Below are 19,268 nucleotides of genomic sequence, written 5' to 3'. Positions count from 1 at the left end.
TGCACTTATGATATATGCCGTAAACAAAACTTTACATTGCGAGCTGCATTGCTGTGGACCATTAACAACTTTCCTGCATATGGCATATTGTCTGGTTGGGGTACGCATGGCAAAATGGGTTATCCTCATTGCATGGGATACACTAAGGCGTTTACGTAGGATAAAGAGGAGAAGAACTCGTGGTTTGACTGTCACCGCAGATTCCTACCAAGAAATCATACATATAGAAGAAACAAGACAGATTTCAAAAAAGATGAAGTGGTAACAAATCTTCCTCTACCTAGATTGTCACCAGGTGCTGTCAGTGGTGGATCCAAAACTTTTCTATGGTGGGGGATTAAAAATAATGGATATATTTTGACTAAAGAAAAATATTTCAAATTGTTCCAAAATACATAATATAACGATAAAAAAAGTTGAAATACAAAAAAGCTTACAATTGTCCTCTACGAGTTTTCATATTTTGAAAATGTTCAATGATTTTTTCATTGTCCACTTCATCAAATATGTCACTCTCTATATATGTAACTAAACAATCATTCAACCATTCATCTCCCATACGATTGCATAAACCATTCTTCACAAAATTCATGGCAGAGAAAGATCTTTCAACAGTTGCAGTTGCCACAGGTAAAATCAAAGCTAACCTCACAAGTAAGTATATCATTGGATACACAATATGCTTTTTAGTTTTCACCAACATTTCAGAAAGTTCAGTGATTCCATTTAACTTTGAAAATTTATCATCAGACCGAAGATCTATGATAAAAGTCTCAAGCTGACTATCAAGCACAATAAGCTCCACATGAGAAAATTCTGATGGATAAAACTTAGCCAAATGAATCGACTTCTCCTTATCAAATGCAAAAAATGAATCTCTTGGATTTAAGCTTGCTACACAAAGAAGCAACTCAGTGTTCACCTCGGTAAATCTATTATTAAGCTCTTGAAGTTGTCTATCAATCACTTCATAAAATAACTCAACTTGAAAACGATGTAGATTTGAAATTTTTGAGCTTTACGCTTCTATCTTCCTTGTGTAATGAGTGCATCATCCATATTTGGAATGCTAATATTTTGCTTCTCACAAAATAATGATACTTCATTTAGTAAAGTATGCCAACCATTATCTCTCATACTCTGTAACTTGCCTTTGCAAACTCTAACTAATGATATAGCATTTACAATATCCTGATCACTTCTTTGCAATGCTTGAGATAAATCATTAGTAATTCCAAATATATTTTTCATCAAGTGCAAGCTAAAAATAAATTCAAAAGACTGTATACTTTTCAATAAATGACAAGCTTCAATTTGTTGATCTGATGATGAGCCATTTTCCTCAAAAAATTTGAGGACATCAATTACTGAAGTAAACAAAGAGATCAAGCTAAATAATGTACCATAATGTGAGCCCCATCTTGTATCTCCGGCACGTTTCAACGTAGCTTCTTGATTAAATCCAGAACCACTAGAAATTTCACCATTCAATAAAGCTTCTTGAACTTTGAGCATTTGACTTTATCTAAGAATCTCATGACGTTTACATGAACCTCCAAAAATGTTAGATACATTGTTAACCAAACTAAAAAAACAACCAACATCAACTTGCTTCTTGGCAACAACAACAAGTGCTAATTGAAGTTGGTGAGCAAAACAATGAACATAGAATGCAGAACTATTTTCTTTCAAGATCAAACTTTTCAGTCCATTAAATTCACCTTGCATATTACTAGCCCCATCGTAACCTTGTCCACGCACTCTTGACAAACTTAAATTATGTGTTGCAAACAATGACTCCAATGCTAATTTTAAAGATATAGCACTTGTATTTGCAACATGAACAAGGCCAAGAAACCGCTCAATGACAATTCCTTTTTTATCAACATAACGCAAAACAACAGACATTTGTTCCTTAGTTGATGTATCTCTAGATTCATCAATTAAAATGGAAAAGAAATCATCTCTAGCACTATCAACAATAACTTCTGTGGTCTTACAAGCTGCGACTATCACAATGCCCTTTTGAATTGAAGGTGACATTAATTTAAGATTCCCACGAGCATTTTTTAGAATCATATGAAACTCTTTATCATGTATTGAAACTAAATGAATAAGCTCAAGAAAATTACCTTTATTTTTTGAATTAATTGACTCGTCGTGTCCACGAAATGCCAATCCTTGCTTCAATAGGTATCGAATACAATCAATTACTGAAGTCAAATGAATCCTATATTCTCTTTTCATTAAGTCTGATTGTTTACTGATAGCAACTTCAATATGTTGTTTTTGATTCATCAAGGCCTCACAACTTCTCCAAGCTTGATTGTGAGCACTGTTAAAATTTCCAACATGTATATCCAACCTTTCCTTTTTCTTCCAATTTGAAAAATCGTCAATCGAAAAAGCATCACTACTTTTTTGTTCTCCAATATTGGATCTCATGAGATAACAACATAAACAAAATACAACATCTTTTGAGACACTATATTCTAACCAATTTCCAAATTCTAAAAACCAATCAGGATTAAACCTCCTAAAAAGAGGTCCATTTTTTTTTTTTGGAAAATCATGCTCTCTTGGTTGACAAGGTCCTTTTTGCAAATAAGCTCTTCGAATGTTATCTCGGTCATTTGGATGATAACATGAAATTTGTTTCCTCTCTCCTGGATCAGCTGGAAGATTGTTCAAATCAACTTCTAAAAATCTCTTTTTCCCACCAATAATTGACCTTAAAGGTGTTGATAACTTTCTACTTTCAACATTTTCTTGAGACTCTGATGTAAATTTCCTTTTAAAATATCTCTCCGTTTCTAGCACACTAAAAATATATAGAAATTTATATCAGAAAGTGAAAAAGAACATACATTTATCTTAATTCAAATACTCTTTGTTGTTCTTCTTATAATAAACACCTAATAAAAACACTATTTCTATAATTTTACAATGTTATGTTAAACATAAATAAATGACAACAATAAATTTATTAAAGAAAAAACATACCTCTATATATCAGTTGCAAATGACTCAATTAGACAAAGTTACAGACTCAGAAAACTAAATAGATGTTGAACTTGAACACTTGAATGAAATAATGGAAAAGGAAGAAACAAAAAAAGTGTTATGTCAAAATGTGAGAGTAAACCGTAAGAATTGTGAGAGAATGTGAATAAAGTTAAGAGAGAGAATGAGTGGAGATTGTAATTGAATTTGAAAAGTTAAAACAATTTTAAAAAATAGAAATAGTAAATGGTAATAATTAAGAAAAGAATTTGAAGAGTTAAAGTAGGATTGAGTAGTTACATAGTACACATTAATGGGTTTGTTGGAGTTATATGGGGGCTGGACAAATAATTAATAATGATTATTAAAAGAATTTTTTTTGCTTTGTGGGGTCATGAGCCCCCACTCTCCTCAATGTGAATCCGCCCCTGGATGCTGTATGGGACCAAGTTTGTGAACTACCAAAATTCACAGATATTGGTAAAGCATGCAGAATTCAAGGATACAGGGTCACACACAATTGGAAACAAAGAAGTATATTTTGGGACCTCCCGTATTAGAAAGATAATTTGTTGCGCCATAATCTTGACGTGATGCATATTGAGAAGAAGATTTTTGATAATGTATTTAACACAGTGATGGATGTTAAAGACAGAACAAAAGATAATGAGAAGGCTAGACAAGATATGGAAATTTAGTGTAATTGAAAATAGTTGGAGTTGAAGCCTCAACCAAATGGAAAATTATTAAAACCCAAGGCTAGTTACATTCTGACTTCACAAGAAGCTAAAGAGGTTTGTCGATAGTTAAAAGAATTGAGGATACCCGATGGGTATTCTTCAAATTTAGCAAGGTGTGCCGATGCTAACACTAGGAAGTTGTATGGTATGAAAAGTCATGATTGCCACATTTTTATGGAACAATTTCTACCAATTTCGTCCAGTTCTCTACCCAAACATGTGCTTAATCCACTAACTGAAATTATTCAATCTTTTAGAGATATTTGTTCGTCAGCTTTAAGAGTGTGTGAGATTATTAATTTGGACCAAAATATTTCAGTCATTCTCCGTAAGTTGGAACAAATATTTCCGCCTGGTTTTTTTGACTCCATAGAACATCTACCTGTGCATCTTGCATATGAAGCTTATCTTGGAGGACCTGTTCATTATAGGTGGATGTATCCGTTTGAAAGGTTCATGGGTGATTCTAAGCGATCAGTGAAAAATAAAGCTAGAGTTGAAGGATAAATATGTGTACATTACTTGCATCGGGAGACATCACATTTTTGCAGTCACATTTCAACAACTTGATTTTAACTCCAAGAATCATAAGAAATCTTGTAAATGTTAATGAAAGAGGTCAATTCACCATATCAGTCTTTGGGCTTCCAGGTCGTCCATCTGGAAAGAAGGGTGTTCATTGGTTGACCCAACAAGAAATGCAATCCGTACATGTTCATGTCTTAATCAATTGCGTTGAAGTTAAACCATATCCTGAGTAAGTATACCCAACTATTTAATTTTATTTATAGTGTGAAAATATTATTACCTTGAAACTTATAGTATGCTATTTTTAGGGAATTTAAAAATGCCTATTTTCATAGTATCGGTGTACAATCAACATCCGGTGTCATTCATGCTCGATTTCCAGCATGGTTCAAGGAGAGATTGTCAAGCATTGTTACACAGACTCAATAAATACTCCATTTGAGAAACTTGTCTGAAGGCCCTATTCAAAGCGCAAACGAATGGCACACATACTTCATGAACAAATATAAATTTCACACCGAGGCTTGGACTGAAGGGAAAAAAACCAAAAACAGTGGTGTATTTGTAAAAGGAGTTATAGATGGGGGTGAATATGACTTCTATGGCTTTGTTAAACATATGTAGGAGTTGCTATACAATTACTTGGACTCGGACAATAAAGTTGTCTTGTTTTATTGTGAATGATATGATCCAACTAAAGGCACAAAAATTGACAAGACATACGGTACTGTTGAAATTCAAATGGACCGAAGGTACAAAGAGTATGACCCTTTCATAATGTCATATGTTGTTAGGCAAGTTTATTATATTCCTTATCCTTCATTTATGCCACGTAAACTGTAACACCCTTCTAAACCCCGCGGAAATTAAATAAATTAATCAAAGTAAAACTTAAAAACAAGGGTGCCACAATTAATTAAATCAAATAAACCAATTATAGTCACAAGTCATGCTTTAATAGGAACGTTCACCAATAACATTATTATGTTTATCACAGCGAAATAACAAAACATCTTCCCAAACTAAATCCAACAGAATTAATCCAAACCAAACAAAATAGAGTGTAACAAAATTAAACTCCAATTCTATCGTTCCTAGTGTTACAAGACCAGAGCATGACCGACACGACCCAAAAATAACTAGATAAACTCTACGAGCTATCCTCACCGAGAATTAAAGCTGCTACTCTTTAATCTGAAAATTGTCAACATGTAAGGGTGAGTCTCATTCACTAATATATCATTCACCTAATTTCCACATATTCAGATTCTCATTTGATGTTCGTCAGATACAATCAATATATCATCTAACATAACACTAAAATACATTCAATCATGTTATGACAAAATACATATGAACCAATTGACACTATGCATGTGGTACCAATAATCCGTGGAATTAATCCACCTGACCGATCTAAACATCACTGAGATACAGTCTCACCGACACAAATTCCACACAATGGGAATTATGTCCACCATCCATCCAACATCACAGGGATCCATCACCAAATGCTTATGAATGAATGCACACATAGAACATACTTAAAAACATCACAGATCCGATGCACCGCATCGTCTCACCATAACTCACCATTTTCGTCACCGATAAAGTATGCACATGCTTGCACAATCATTCAATCATTTACACACTTATCACGATAAACATAGCAATAATCACGATTCATTCTTCACTACACCAATACATTATCATACTCACAGCATCATATTTATGCATAATGTTTTATTTTACCAAAGTAATTAAATCGAGTTTTAAAATAAAATCGAGCCACTGCCCACCTCACCAAATCATTATATAAAACATTTAATTAGCTTTGGAACGCCCAAAACGGCACTTAAAAAGGATACACGGGTCAAAAAATACGCTATTTCAAAGTTCAGGAATTTTTTGCACAGTAGGGCCCGCTCAGCGACCCACCAGCGGCCTATGGCAGAAGAGAACTACGTTAGGACCTCCGCTTAACGGGCTAGGTCCGCTTAGCGAGCCCTTTTATTTTCTGAAAAACGAACAGCATCCGTTTAGCGAGCTAGAGGCCGCTTAGCAGACGTGCGATTATGCAGAGTTTCACCTCTATGACAGACCTACGATTTAACACACCCTTCACCCAAAATCACTTCTAAACATCGATTAAAGGTATATAGTCATCAGATACATCATCACACATCATCAAACATTCATAAAAACCGGTTTTCAATCAATAGTTCATGCAATTTCATCAATTACCCTAAACTATGACATTCCTAAACCTAACAATCCCAATATGTCTAATTGAATCAATCCATATATCAATCAATCTATCACCTATAATCACATAAGAGATACTAAAAGGAAGAATCCCCCCTTACCTTAGCCAAAATCTTGGTTCTTCCCTCTTTCTCTTCTTCTCCTCTTCTCTGCTTGTACGTGTTTTGCAACTTCTCCTTCTCACTATTTTTAATTTTTTTTCCAATTTCCTTGTTGTATGAAAAATAAAATATAACTTAGTAAAATGCCTACTAACTTAGCACCCCTCTTTCACTAACCACAACACATGGCCCAACAACATCGTTTTCTCAATTTTCTCTAATTAATTCACCAAATGATTAATTAATTTCAAATAAATAATTTAAATTCCAATTAAATTAAATTATGAAATTATGGGGTGTTACATAAACAATGGTGTTGTGTTTTAATAAAAACAAAATCATTGGGTCATATTGAAACTGGCGATCTAGTGGAAGATCTTGCTTACCAAGTTGATGAAGTTGAACCAATTAATGATGTGATTGCAGTTGAACAAATTACATGTTTTTCTGATACAACTGTTGAGGGGTATGAAGTTGATGCGTCTATATTGTTGGTTGAAGATAATGTGGAAAGAAAGCACGAAGGCATTGGGTCCGAGGACAATATCTCCTCAGATGATGATAATGATATGGATGAAGAGCATGCAAATTTAGAATAGTAAATGTATATTGATGAGATTGTGTTTTTGTAATTTTACCTAATGAACCATCAATTTGAATATTTATAATCTGTGTTGATGTATATATTTAATTAATTATGTAAGGGTAAGAAGACCCAGCACCCAAGGATAACAGTATGTCAATCACCCCAGTCGACACTATGTCCTCCTCCATAGAGTCAGTTAGATCACATGTCCATGGCATGTACTCAGCCTCTTATGTCATTACTGTAGCGGGGAAAATCTGAGAACAAAGCCATGGAGTTGACTCGACTCAATATTTCGTTTGAAATCGCCACCGCGCTTTATTTTTTCAAAGGAAAAGGGAAAAGAACGAAAAACCCAAAGTTTGTTTTTAAAACAAGAAAGAGAACTCAGGTTCGGGTGTTGATTATACAAGGGGAAGGTTTTAAGCACCCCTCATATCTGTGGTACTCCACAGGAACCTTTTTGAAAATCTGTGTCGTGTGTGCTAAAAAAAGAGAGTTTGTTTCATTTTTAAAATAAGCTCGGCAAGACATTAAGTCTTGTGCCTACATACCTCCTCGGTGCAATGGAGAAGTCAGAGCTAATGTAGTTCCGCTTTAAAGGGAAAAGGTTTTAAAAAACCGAATAAACACTTTATCATCGTCGGAGAGAAATACTCAGCCATTAATCTTGAGCATGAGAACAAATGAGTTCTTTGCATCGCAGATGAAAGAAGGGCTCCAACTCGGATAAAATCAACGAGTATGCCACTAGCTCTCTCACGCGGAAAAGATCTCATTATATCAATCAATTTCAAAATCGTGGGGTATAACCACTCGTTTCAACGATTAATAGTGTCTAAACTTTTGAAGAAAAACCACTAAGGGCAAAAGATATTTTTAAAAGGAAGGTTTTGAAAAGATTGCAAACATAAGAAGGTTTTTGAAAAAGGGAGAAGATTTTGAAAATTTAAGAATGGGAGGAGATGAAGAGGCTATCCTATTGCGTAAAATAAAGGCTAAGGAAAGAAACGGTCTAACCGAAGAAGAAGCCAACACTTGACATTATGAGTCAAGGTAGAGTTACCATCCTTTGGACTTATCAATACCAAACCAAAATATTACCACTTGGGGATCCAGGGAGACTTATTATCTTAGCACCACTTTGCATTAAGCACATTGAAATTCTGATGAAAATCGGGCAGAGTAACGGCTGTTTTCAGGTAAAATCCTTATCTCAATGCCTTGGAATTAACCATCAAGGACTTTCAAGGAAATACCTACATACACAAACAGACAACAATCCAATGCCAGACAGACAGAATAACAACAGAGTAACAACAGAATAAGGGTCCAGAGGCACTAAGTCCATAAGTCCGAATCTCCAAAATGCTCGGGATAGTAACCAATAGTCCAAAAGAGAGCCTTAAGAGTTTTTTAGATTTTTGTTGATTATTAGTGTTTTAGCATAAAAGTAAAGTATGGTCCAAGTGGACAAAAAGAAAATAGCGGAAACATAAACATAGTGTCCAAATGGACAAAGAGAAAATAGCGGAATGTAAATATGATGAAATGATAAAGTAAAACAATAAAGCAAAATATAAAGAGCAATATAATAAATTGCGGAAATTAAAGTCAATTGTTAGATGTTAAAGATAACCATCTTGAAACTTGTCAAGTATGTCATCAAAGTTAGTAATTAAGATCGATGGTGAGTGAAGGATGTTCTCGGATTTAAATTCAATGAACATTTATCAGAAGCTTGATAAAATCATAGCGACTACACGATAAACCTTCATAAGTCTTAAATCAACCGCATACAATTCTCTTCCATATTTGATCTTTTTTGATTCGGGACACGAAATATTGCGCTATGTTAAGCAGATCGCCAAGTGATTTATATAGAAATCACCCTACAACGAGGCCGGTCAAAACTTTATGTGCTAATGCATGCGAGAGAAGCGATATGTAGATCACTCTCCGAAAGCAATACCGCACGAAAAGAAAAATGGTGAGTGATCTAGTCTTTACCAAGAATCCATAAGAATTCTCAAGGTATTAAGACTTTCATCGATCAAAATAAAGAGAAACAAAAGATGGAACCACATTAAAAGCTCCTTTCATCCATAATTTCAATCACATAATTTTGCGGATTTGGATTCTCATCCTATCGACGCCCTAAGTCCATTGAAATTAGAGAGAAATTAGGCCTCTAATTTGTGATTCAAAGAAAATATCAAAAGAATGGAGTAGAAGAAGAGTTAGAACCAAAAACAAGTCAAAAATAGCAAAAACAAGCATTCTGCCTCACTGGAAATCGATTTACCTCTGTAGGAAATCGGTTTCCTGCCTGCAGAATTCAGATCTAGCGCAAAAAACAGAGTGGAAATCGATTTCCCTCTGTAGGAAATCGATTTCCTGTGCACAGTTTTCAAAAAAACAGCATTATGAACTTTAAAACTTGATTTAGGCAAACATACAAACACCTTATGATCACATATCCATTGTAGCACGAATTTTCCACCAAATCACCATCAAATTGGACCAATATAGCATCAAAGATGCATTGAACACAAGCACGAAAGAATCACATTATGATAGATGAAAAAAGATAAAGAAAATTACCAAATCTTGAACAAAGTTTAGATCTACTTCAAGAATCACCAACACAAATCTTGATCTCTCAACAATTGAAGAAAAAAGAGTGAAATGGATGGTGGTTTAGCTCAAAATTTGTGAGGTTCAAGATGTGACTCACAAACTTTATGAAAGAAAAGAGAGCTTTGGTGAATTTGGTAAGGATGAGAAGAGAAATTGCAAGGGGTTTGTTGGCTTTCCAAGCTTGAGAAATGAGAGAGTAGAGACCTCTATTTATAGGATGAGAGCAAGAGTAGTGGCAATTTGGTCATTTTGTGTTTGGTAATTAATTTGTGTTTAATTGGTAATTAAATGGCATTTAAATGGTAAAAAAAATGGTAAAATGAGGTTTAAGTGGGTTTAATGAAGGGATTAATTTTGGTGAGGTGGAAAATTGGTAAAATGATCAAATAAAAAAGGTGCCAAAATGATGTCAAGCTTCCCTCCTTATATTTTTTTGAATTCTGCGCACAGGAAATTGATTTCCCATAGGGGTAAATCGATTTCCACCTTCAATTTTCAAAAAAATTTCTTCTTCCACTGTTTTGATTTTTGCCCGATCTTTTACCTGTAAAACATAAACAAAAGAGACAAAACACATATTTTTTTGTATTTTGGTTAGTATTAAACAAGTAAAAGCTAAAAGTGCTTGATGATTCCCCTCAGAGACAATCACAGTATCAAAGATAGAGCCTCATAATGGTGCTCTTGATTAGTGATTAAAATGCAAATGATGTATGATTTTAGGGTCAAAAATTGGGGTATGACAATTACTCCCCTCTCCCACAGAATGTCCTATGTTCCCATCTAGGGGACCATCTTTTACTAGTCCATTTGGGGGACCTAGTTATCCATCCCAACACACTGGAGGACCTAGTTATTCATACCAGCAGAGTGCGGGATCTAGCTTTCCACCTACCACACAGGTGTCCCAAGGCTTCCAGTAGACTGGAGATTCGCGTACTCCACATCCCACACAGGTGGCCTCCAGGCTTCCAGGAGACTGCGGTATCCCGCACTCCACATCCCACACATGTGCCTTTATCCATCCAACAGACTAGGGGATCCCACACCCCACATCTGACACAGGTTCCTCCATCCTTTCAGTAGACTGGGGGATCACGCACCTCACCTATCACACATATACCTGCATGTGAGGATGATCATGTGGAACCGGGTGGGGACGATATTGAACTGGATATGGATTATATTCAGTTGGATGGCAGCACTATTTAGGGGGAGGATGATCTGAGTGAGATTGATATCATTGACGACAAATATTATATTTGGCCTGCTGGAAGTTTGTAAGTATCTTATTTATAAATATTTAATCAAGTTTACATTTCCTTTTTAATATAAATTTATATTTAATGCATGCTAATTCAAATTATTGTTGTTTAGTTTCGGGGCGAGTCGGACTGCTGCCAGGTGTATAAACTATGTGATTCAGCAAATGTATAAAGAAGCTTGGAAGAGTTTTAGAGAAGTTTCAAATAAAGATGCTTGGTTTAAATGTTTTAAAGTATAGTTAATTTATTTTTTGAGTCATTGTTATTTAAATCTTTTTTATTATAATTTTCTAACTATTTTTTTAATATCATCAGAAAAACTGTACGTGGGATGAAATGAGCGAGAGGATTGTTAAAAAAATTATTACAGCTCAACATCAAAAAGACTTTCTGACATGCTACGGCGTGCTAGAAAGCGTTGGGAACTTGATGGTAGTCATCCTGAATGGCTAGGCATAGAAGTTCTTGATGAACTTCTTGTCTATTGGGATACACTAAAATTTAAGGCTAAATCTGAAAATGCAAAAAAAAAATGAGGGCATCTGAAAAAGGGGTGATCGCGACTTAGTATGTCTATAGAATCGTGACTGCAAGTGCACAGTCGTATCGCATAGCTTTAAAGATTATCGAACCCAAAGGACTAAAAATCAACCTACCGTTATCTAATGTTACGGTGTAAATCTAAGGCTAATGATATTTGGTTGAAGAATAAGGGAAGCGAAGTAATTTAATAAAGTCTAAAATTAATTATGGGGAAACACCAGTATGTAATTATCTAACTTCAGGTATTCGGTAATTTATTGGCACTGTTTCAAAATGTCACAAAACTTCTTTCAGTGAAAACTATTGGTTTAAAAGTCTTAGTCTCACACTCTCGTGTTTATTGATTCCGATTGTATAATTAGACCTAAATGATCGCTCTCGATGTGTCATAAAAAATTCTAAAAATACTTTTTGAAAACAAGTAATGTTCAGTTAATTTTAAAGCGCTCTCGCTGTCTTCAAAATTAACGTTTCATTCTTACTGTCTAGTTAAAATTTCAAACTCTCGTTCTTATTAATTTAAACCTCTACATTGTCTTTTACTCTCGTAATAAAACAATTTTAATATTAACTTTAAGAATCGAACCAGAAAAGAGAATTGATTCGTAAAATAAATTGTTCCAATTCGTTACCGAATTCCTTCGGTTCAAGATTACATACCGGTATTAATGAACTTAGTTAGACATGATATTAACAACAGATCCAGAATAATAATGATAAACAGAAATAAACTCAAGCATATTATCAGATATAAAAATTAACGGCAAAAGCGTGTAAATATAAAAACCTAGAGATTAAATTGAAGATTGAAATATGCTTTGAGTATCAGATGCAAATCCTCCACAGACCGGTAGGCTTTTTGCTTCTTTATCTCTCGGAAAACAAACCAATTGCAGAAGAAATAAATAAAACTGAATAATAAACCTATATCTAATTCTGGAAGTTTAAAAACAAACTAAGGGGCTTTTGATTTCTAGTGTAGAAATCAAAAGCTGAAATAGGAATGGAAAACTTGAAAAGAAACTCGAAATACAATTGTTGAACTCTAATTAAAATTCTGGGTAGAAAACAGCGCAGCCTCACTTCGTTCAATTAGGTTGCTTTTATAGTGTGAGGCTGTAATTGCTGAAGGAGAAAATTTAGGAGAAAAATGGAAGCTTGCAGTTGAGTTGTTTTGTTGTAGACTTGGTTGAAATCGCTGAACAATCGGTGGGAAGAAACGTTGCTGGATCGTGGGGGAAAAAGTCACCTAAAACAACGCTTGTGACGGGGGCCACAAGCGCAAGGGACGGGCGTCCCTATTTCTTTTTCTTTTTCTGCAGAGGTGGCAAACGGGCGAGGGCCACAAGCAGCAAGGGTGGGCGCCCCCTACTTCTTCACTTCATAATTGTTCTGCACGTGTGGTGCTTGAGGGTGGGGGCCCCAAGGCTAGAGGGTGGGCACCCACACTTTCTTCATATTATATATATATATTTTTATTTTCTTCTTCTTATTTTCTTTAGATAATGGGCCTTCAATACAGTCTTTTGCATTTCTTCACCGAATAATTCTTCGAAAATACTTTATTTTTGCTTCTTTTTAATCGAACTCGGGAAAAATTAAATACCTGAAATAAAATGAAAATACCAGCATAATACTTGTAACACCCTTCTAAAACCCCGCGGAATATCAAATAAAATTCAGAGTAAAACTTAAAAAGGGTATTACAGCTTCATAATATTAAAAACAATAAACCGTGTCATGCATTAGGGGAAACATCAACACATATTATTCCGTAAATATGTTAACACAACGGAAAATACTTCAACCGCTGAATAATATAAATAATCGGTATTCACACCAAAAATTCACCGATTCAAACTAACAAAACCTTGTTCTAACATAATAAATAATCCATCAAACAAATACTAAAATAACGTCCCCCAGTGTTACAAGACCAGAGCATGACACCGACACAACAGAACTAAACGAAGTAACTCTACGAGTTATCCTCACCAAGCACAAGCCGCTACTCCTTAATCTAAAAAATGTCAACAGTAAAGGAGAGTCTCATTCACAATTAATAAATATTATAAATCCATAAATAACAAGACATCATGCATATTATTCACCCAATTGAACATATTCATGTAATCAACAATGATACATCAAACACACCAATTAAGTCAATTACAACACATTATAACATTGGACATCTTTCATTCATGTTATAATCATACACACAACCTAATGCAATGCAACTACATGCATGTGGTACCAATCCATGGGATTAACCCATCTCACCGATCCACCATCATCAAGGATACGGCTACCTCCACTCACCAATTCCACACAATGGGAATTAGCTACCGTTGATCCAACACCACCAGGATACAACCACCATTATGATTATGTATGCATGCACCATTATAAGCATGCTAATCATCAACGATAACAATAAATGCACATTATTTATCACAATTCAACTCACCGAATTAATACCGAATAATGCATCTACCATTAATCATTATTCAACCATCATATAACAATCACATCGTGCTAACCACACATCAACAGAGCAAGCTATTTAGCCATAACACCGATACATAAACACGTATATTACTTGTACATATAAGCATAGCTCATCACCACAAAATACCGGGTTTTTAAAATAAAATCAAGCTACTGCTCTCTAAGCCATTTTATTAGATAGAAAATTAAATTACAGTTTCAACGCCCAAGACGACACTCAAAATGGACTTACGGTTAAAAAGTTATGAATTTTATAAAATACTTTATTTTTCAAAAACGAGCAGCGGTAACCGATTACCCTAATCCCAGTAATCAGTTACTGCATCTCACGTAACCCAGGATTCTGTTTTTAATAGGGGTAACCGATTACCTCCATTTCAGTAACCGGTTACTGCCTCCCAGACAACAACAAATACATTTTCAAACAATGGTAACCGGTTACTTCAGTCTCAGTAACCGATTACTTCGTACCTGCAGTACCAAAAACACAGTTTTGACAGCAACTCAGCCATTTCAATGATCTCTATTTCGTACCAATACAAAAATAGCACCAATACAGATCCAATTCCATCAATTTAACACCATTCTATCATGTATAAATTCTATCTAACACCAAACATCATTCATAACCATTCAATTGTATCAAAATCATGAATTCAGACATAAATCTCCCAAAAACCCCAAACCTAACATATACTCAAGTCAAAACAAATAATACACAATCAATCCTATCACCTATTAATCGATAGAAGAGAGTAATTGGAAGAGTCACCCCTTACCTCGAAGTTGATCTTGGGTTCTTCCTCTTCTTCGCACTTTCGAACTCCTTCAACTTTCACGTTCTTGACTTTTCTCCAAAAATGCTCTTTCTCCTCTATTTTTTTCAATTTCTATAATTTCCTTCTTTTATGAAAAATAAACCAATCTTTAGTAAAAAGGCCAACAATGACACCCCTTCTTTACTAACTACAACTCTGGCCCAATTACGCTATTTCTCATTTTCTCCATTTAATCCAATTAAAATACTAAAACTCCAATTAATTAATTTAAATCTCTATTAAATTAATATAAAAAAATATGGGGTGTTACAATACTAAAATAAAATAATATAATTAATATAAAATAAATACATAATCTATGTTAATCGAATCAAATGTACGATATAATTTCGTGTTATCAAGGGGTAGCCTTAATGCAATTGGAAGTATCAGTACTTACGAACCTTCTCGACGCATGGCAATTATTACCACTTTTTAAAGTTATGTTTTGATTTATTATATGTTTTTAATTAAATTTAACTTTATTATTTAGGCTAAGAGGTTGGGGAGACAACCACTCATGGTCGAGCTGGTTAAAGAGACTCGGACAAAAAAATCGGGTGAATTTGTTGACAAGCGTACACAGAAAGTTTTGGTAAATTATTTAATTTAAATTGTTTATATTTTTTTATTTAATAACAACTTTGTGACGTGATATTCACGTGGCAACTGAGAAGTTGTGGCGTGATTTTCACGTGACAACTAAGATGTTGTTGCATGAAAATCACATGGCACCTGAGGTTTCCAGCAGACTGAGGGATCGCACACTCCACATCCCACACAGGTGCCCCTAGGCTTCCAACAGACTGGGGGATCTCGCACCCCACATTCCACATAAGTGCCTTTATCCTTCCAGCAGACTGGGGAATCCCACACCCCACATCTGACACAGGTTCCCCCACCCTTTCAGTAGACTAGGAGATCATGCACCTCACCTATCACTCATATACTTTGCACGTGAGAATGATCACGTGGAGCCGGGTGGGGACGATATTTAGCTGGATGGGGATGATATTCAGTTGGATGGCGACAATCTTCAGGGGGAGGATGATTCGAGTGAGATTCATATCATTGACGACATATATTATATTTGGCCTGTTGGAAGTTCGTAAGTATCTAATTTATAAATATTTAATCAATTTTACATTTCCTTTTTAATTAAATTTATATTTAATGCATGCTAATTCAAATTATTGTTGTTTAGTTTCGGGCCGAGTGAGACTGCTGCCAGGTGTATAAACTATGTGATTCAGCAAATATATAAAGAAGTTTGGAAGAGTTTTGGAGAAGTTTCAAATAAAGATGTTTGGTTTAAAATTTTTAAGGTATAATTAATTTATTTTTTGAGTAATTGTTATTTAAATCTTTTTATTATAATTTTTTAATTGTTTATTTTAATATCATCAGGAAAAGTGTACGTGGGATGAAATGAGCGAAAGGTTGTTAAAAAACTATTATAGTAGAACATCAAAAAGACTTTCTGACATGCTACGGCGTGCTAGAAAGCGTTGGGAACTTGTTGGTAGCCGTCCCGAATGGCTAGACAAAGAAGTTCTTGATGAACTTTTTGTCTATCGGGATACACCAGAATTTAAGGCTAAATTTGAAAATGCAAAAAAAAAAAAGAGGGCATCTGAAAAAGGGGTAGCTTTAATGCAGTTGGAAGTATAAGTACTTACGAACATTCTCGCCGCATGACAATTATTACCACTTTTAAAAGTTATGTTTTAATTTATTATATGTTTTTGATTAAAGTTAACTTTATTATTTAGGCTAAGAGGCTGGGGAGACAACTACTCATGGTCGAGCTGGTTAAAGAGACTCGGACAAAAAAATCAGGTAAATTTGTTGACGAGCATACACAGAAAGCTTTGGTAAATTATTTAATTTAAATGATTTATATATATATTTTTATTTTATTGCAACTTTGTGACGTGATTTTCACGTGATAACTGAGAAGTTGTGGCGTGATTTTCATGTGGCAACTGAGATGCTTTTTTTTTTTGATAAGCAACTTTTGTATTAAAAAGCACTAGGGGTGCTAACCCAATACAAAACACAAAAACCAAATCAAGAAAGCCACAAGCGGAAAAAAACTAACCAACAACCAACTCTACCGGGTGAGAAAACCACAACTCCTTATCCACATCTAAACCTCTTTTGGCAATGATTGAAAACCAATCCCAACCAAAAGATTTAATACTAATAAGAATATCCCCAACTACCCAACTTTTATTATTGAACACAAGATTATTCCTACTCCACCAAAGACACCAAGAAACCAACAACCAAATAAACATAGAAAAAGACTAATGGACCAAGGTGGAGAGTCTAGCACACACCTGATCAACCAACGGAAGCTCCAAGTCAAAAGGGCCAAAGGAGGGGTGATCACCATTGAGCCAATGAAAGACAAGCTCCCAAACTCGCGTTGCACCCATTGGTGGTGGAAATTTGGCGGGCAGCTTGAGAAGTGGGGATAAAACTTTATTTCAGAGAGTTAGAGATGGGGAAGGATCATCACGTCTAACACAATTGACGCAAATGATGAAAACAATAAGACAATTGGCGCTAAGTGAGGCGAGACGTGAGTCAGCGCAACGTGAGGCGGCACTAAAAGCCCAAACGGAGGAGCAACAATGGCAAATAGAGGCAATAGCGAAGAGGCAAGCAGAGATGAAGGAGCAAATGCAGCTATTTATGTAATTCCAAATAAGCGGTAATCAAACGTTTGGTGGAAACGTAGGAGTTGGTGGTGCACCGATGGATGAAGAGAATGATGATGATATTAAGCTTGACGATTTTTTCGAAGGATTAGTTTTATTTTATTTTTATTTTTATTTGAAATTGTGTAGGATATTAAATTTTAATTTATGTGAGATATTAAATTTTAATTTAATTCATATTTTGTTGATTAATCATATTTTATTAATTATTATGTTATAATTTTTATTTTATATTTAAATAAATATTTTTTTTAATATTTATTAATTTTGAATAAAAAATAATAATAATTATTTTTAAAAAAAAATTAATTTTAGTGACGTGATTTACATGTCACAAATTAGTGACATGTAAATGGATTTTGCGACGTTATTTCCATGTCACTAATTAGAGATGTGAAAATCATATCACTGCTAAGTATCCACGCACTCCCCAGCGGTGTAGACGTACACATCGCAAAAATTACGTTGTGACGTGATTTTCCACTTTGTGGCATGAAAATCACGTCACTAATGAGTTTTTTTGTAGTGCATTATTAAATGAAACCAAAATAGGGGCCTCCTACCCAAGGGATAAACAAGACATTGATTCTTGAGTTCACGCATATCATCAACGTGCGACTCAAATCACTTAATCAACTGATAGATACATAAACAGTTGTAGCCTCACTAGATTAACTTTTGGAAGGTAATCTAAACGTGTTGTATAGGAATATGTTACATCCAATATTTTAAAAACTAAACCGAAGAAAGAACCGTTAAAATATGTGGGTCATGGTTCAACTGGTTCAACCGTGGTTGAACCGTATATTAAATTTAAACTAAATAAATAAATAAATATATTATTATATATCATAATAAAATTAACTTATATCATAATTTGTGAAATAAAATTCTCAAATAAATACGATACTAATAAACAAGCTTACAAAATGAAAAGTATGCAATGTAAGATCCAATAACAAATTATAAAATTAGTTAAGGACCAATATGTATATATTTGTCCTAATTGATTAACTCAAAGCCATAAGTTCTTCATCAGTATAATTTTTCACATCTCTTTAAAGACCAATATCAGTTATCCCGTGTCCACAAATATTATATCATTTCTTCTCATTCTATTACATTTACATTGTCTTTTGTCTTTCAATTTATTCTTTATTTTTCATCTATACAATTTTAAATGTTTGCTATAATTAATTTTTTAGAGTTAAACAAAGAAATAAAATGAAGTAAAACAGAAAAAAATTATCTTTAATTTTTTGAACCGTCTGGCTCACTAAAATCGGTTTCGATTTTACGATTATTTTAGTTTTTGTGTTTGAAGCAATTTTATCCAAATTTTATAGACCTAACCGTTTATTGGTCCAAACCGAACCAGATTAGACAAAGGTTCAAGGTTGAACCGGTTCAACCAGCCATATCAATCCGATTTTTAAAATATTGATTACATCATAACTATTTCTGAGCCTTCCGTCTCTATCAAAACATATCTTGTTAGATTTTTTTAATTAAATTATAAATTATTTTTTTAATAATAATAGA

The 19,268-nt window shown here is 34.3% G+C and overlaps 1 pseudogene; it reads right to left on the bottom strand.

Annotated features, from left to right (window-relative positions):
- Positions 1-433: 433 nt before the first annotated feature.
- On the bottom strand, positions 434-17,441 carry LOC131657864 (uncharacterized; annotated as a pseudogene).
- Between the last annotated feature and the right edge of the window lie 1,827 nt (positions 17,442-19,268).

This window comes from Vicia villosa, linkage group LG3 (genome assembly GCF_029867415.1).
Source record: "Vicia villosa cultivar HV-30 ecotype Madison, WI linkage group LG3, Vvil1.0, whole genome shotgun sequence".
Lineage (NCBI taxonomy): Eukaryota > Viridiplantae > Streptophyta > Magnoliopsida > Fabales > Fabaceae > Vicia > Vicia villosa.
Note: the sequence above shows the minus strand (reverse complement) of the source record. Positions and strands in the feature narration are given on the sequence as shown.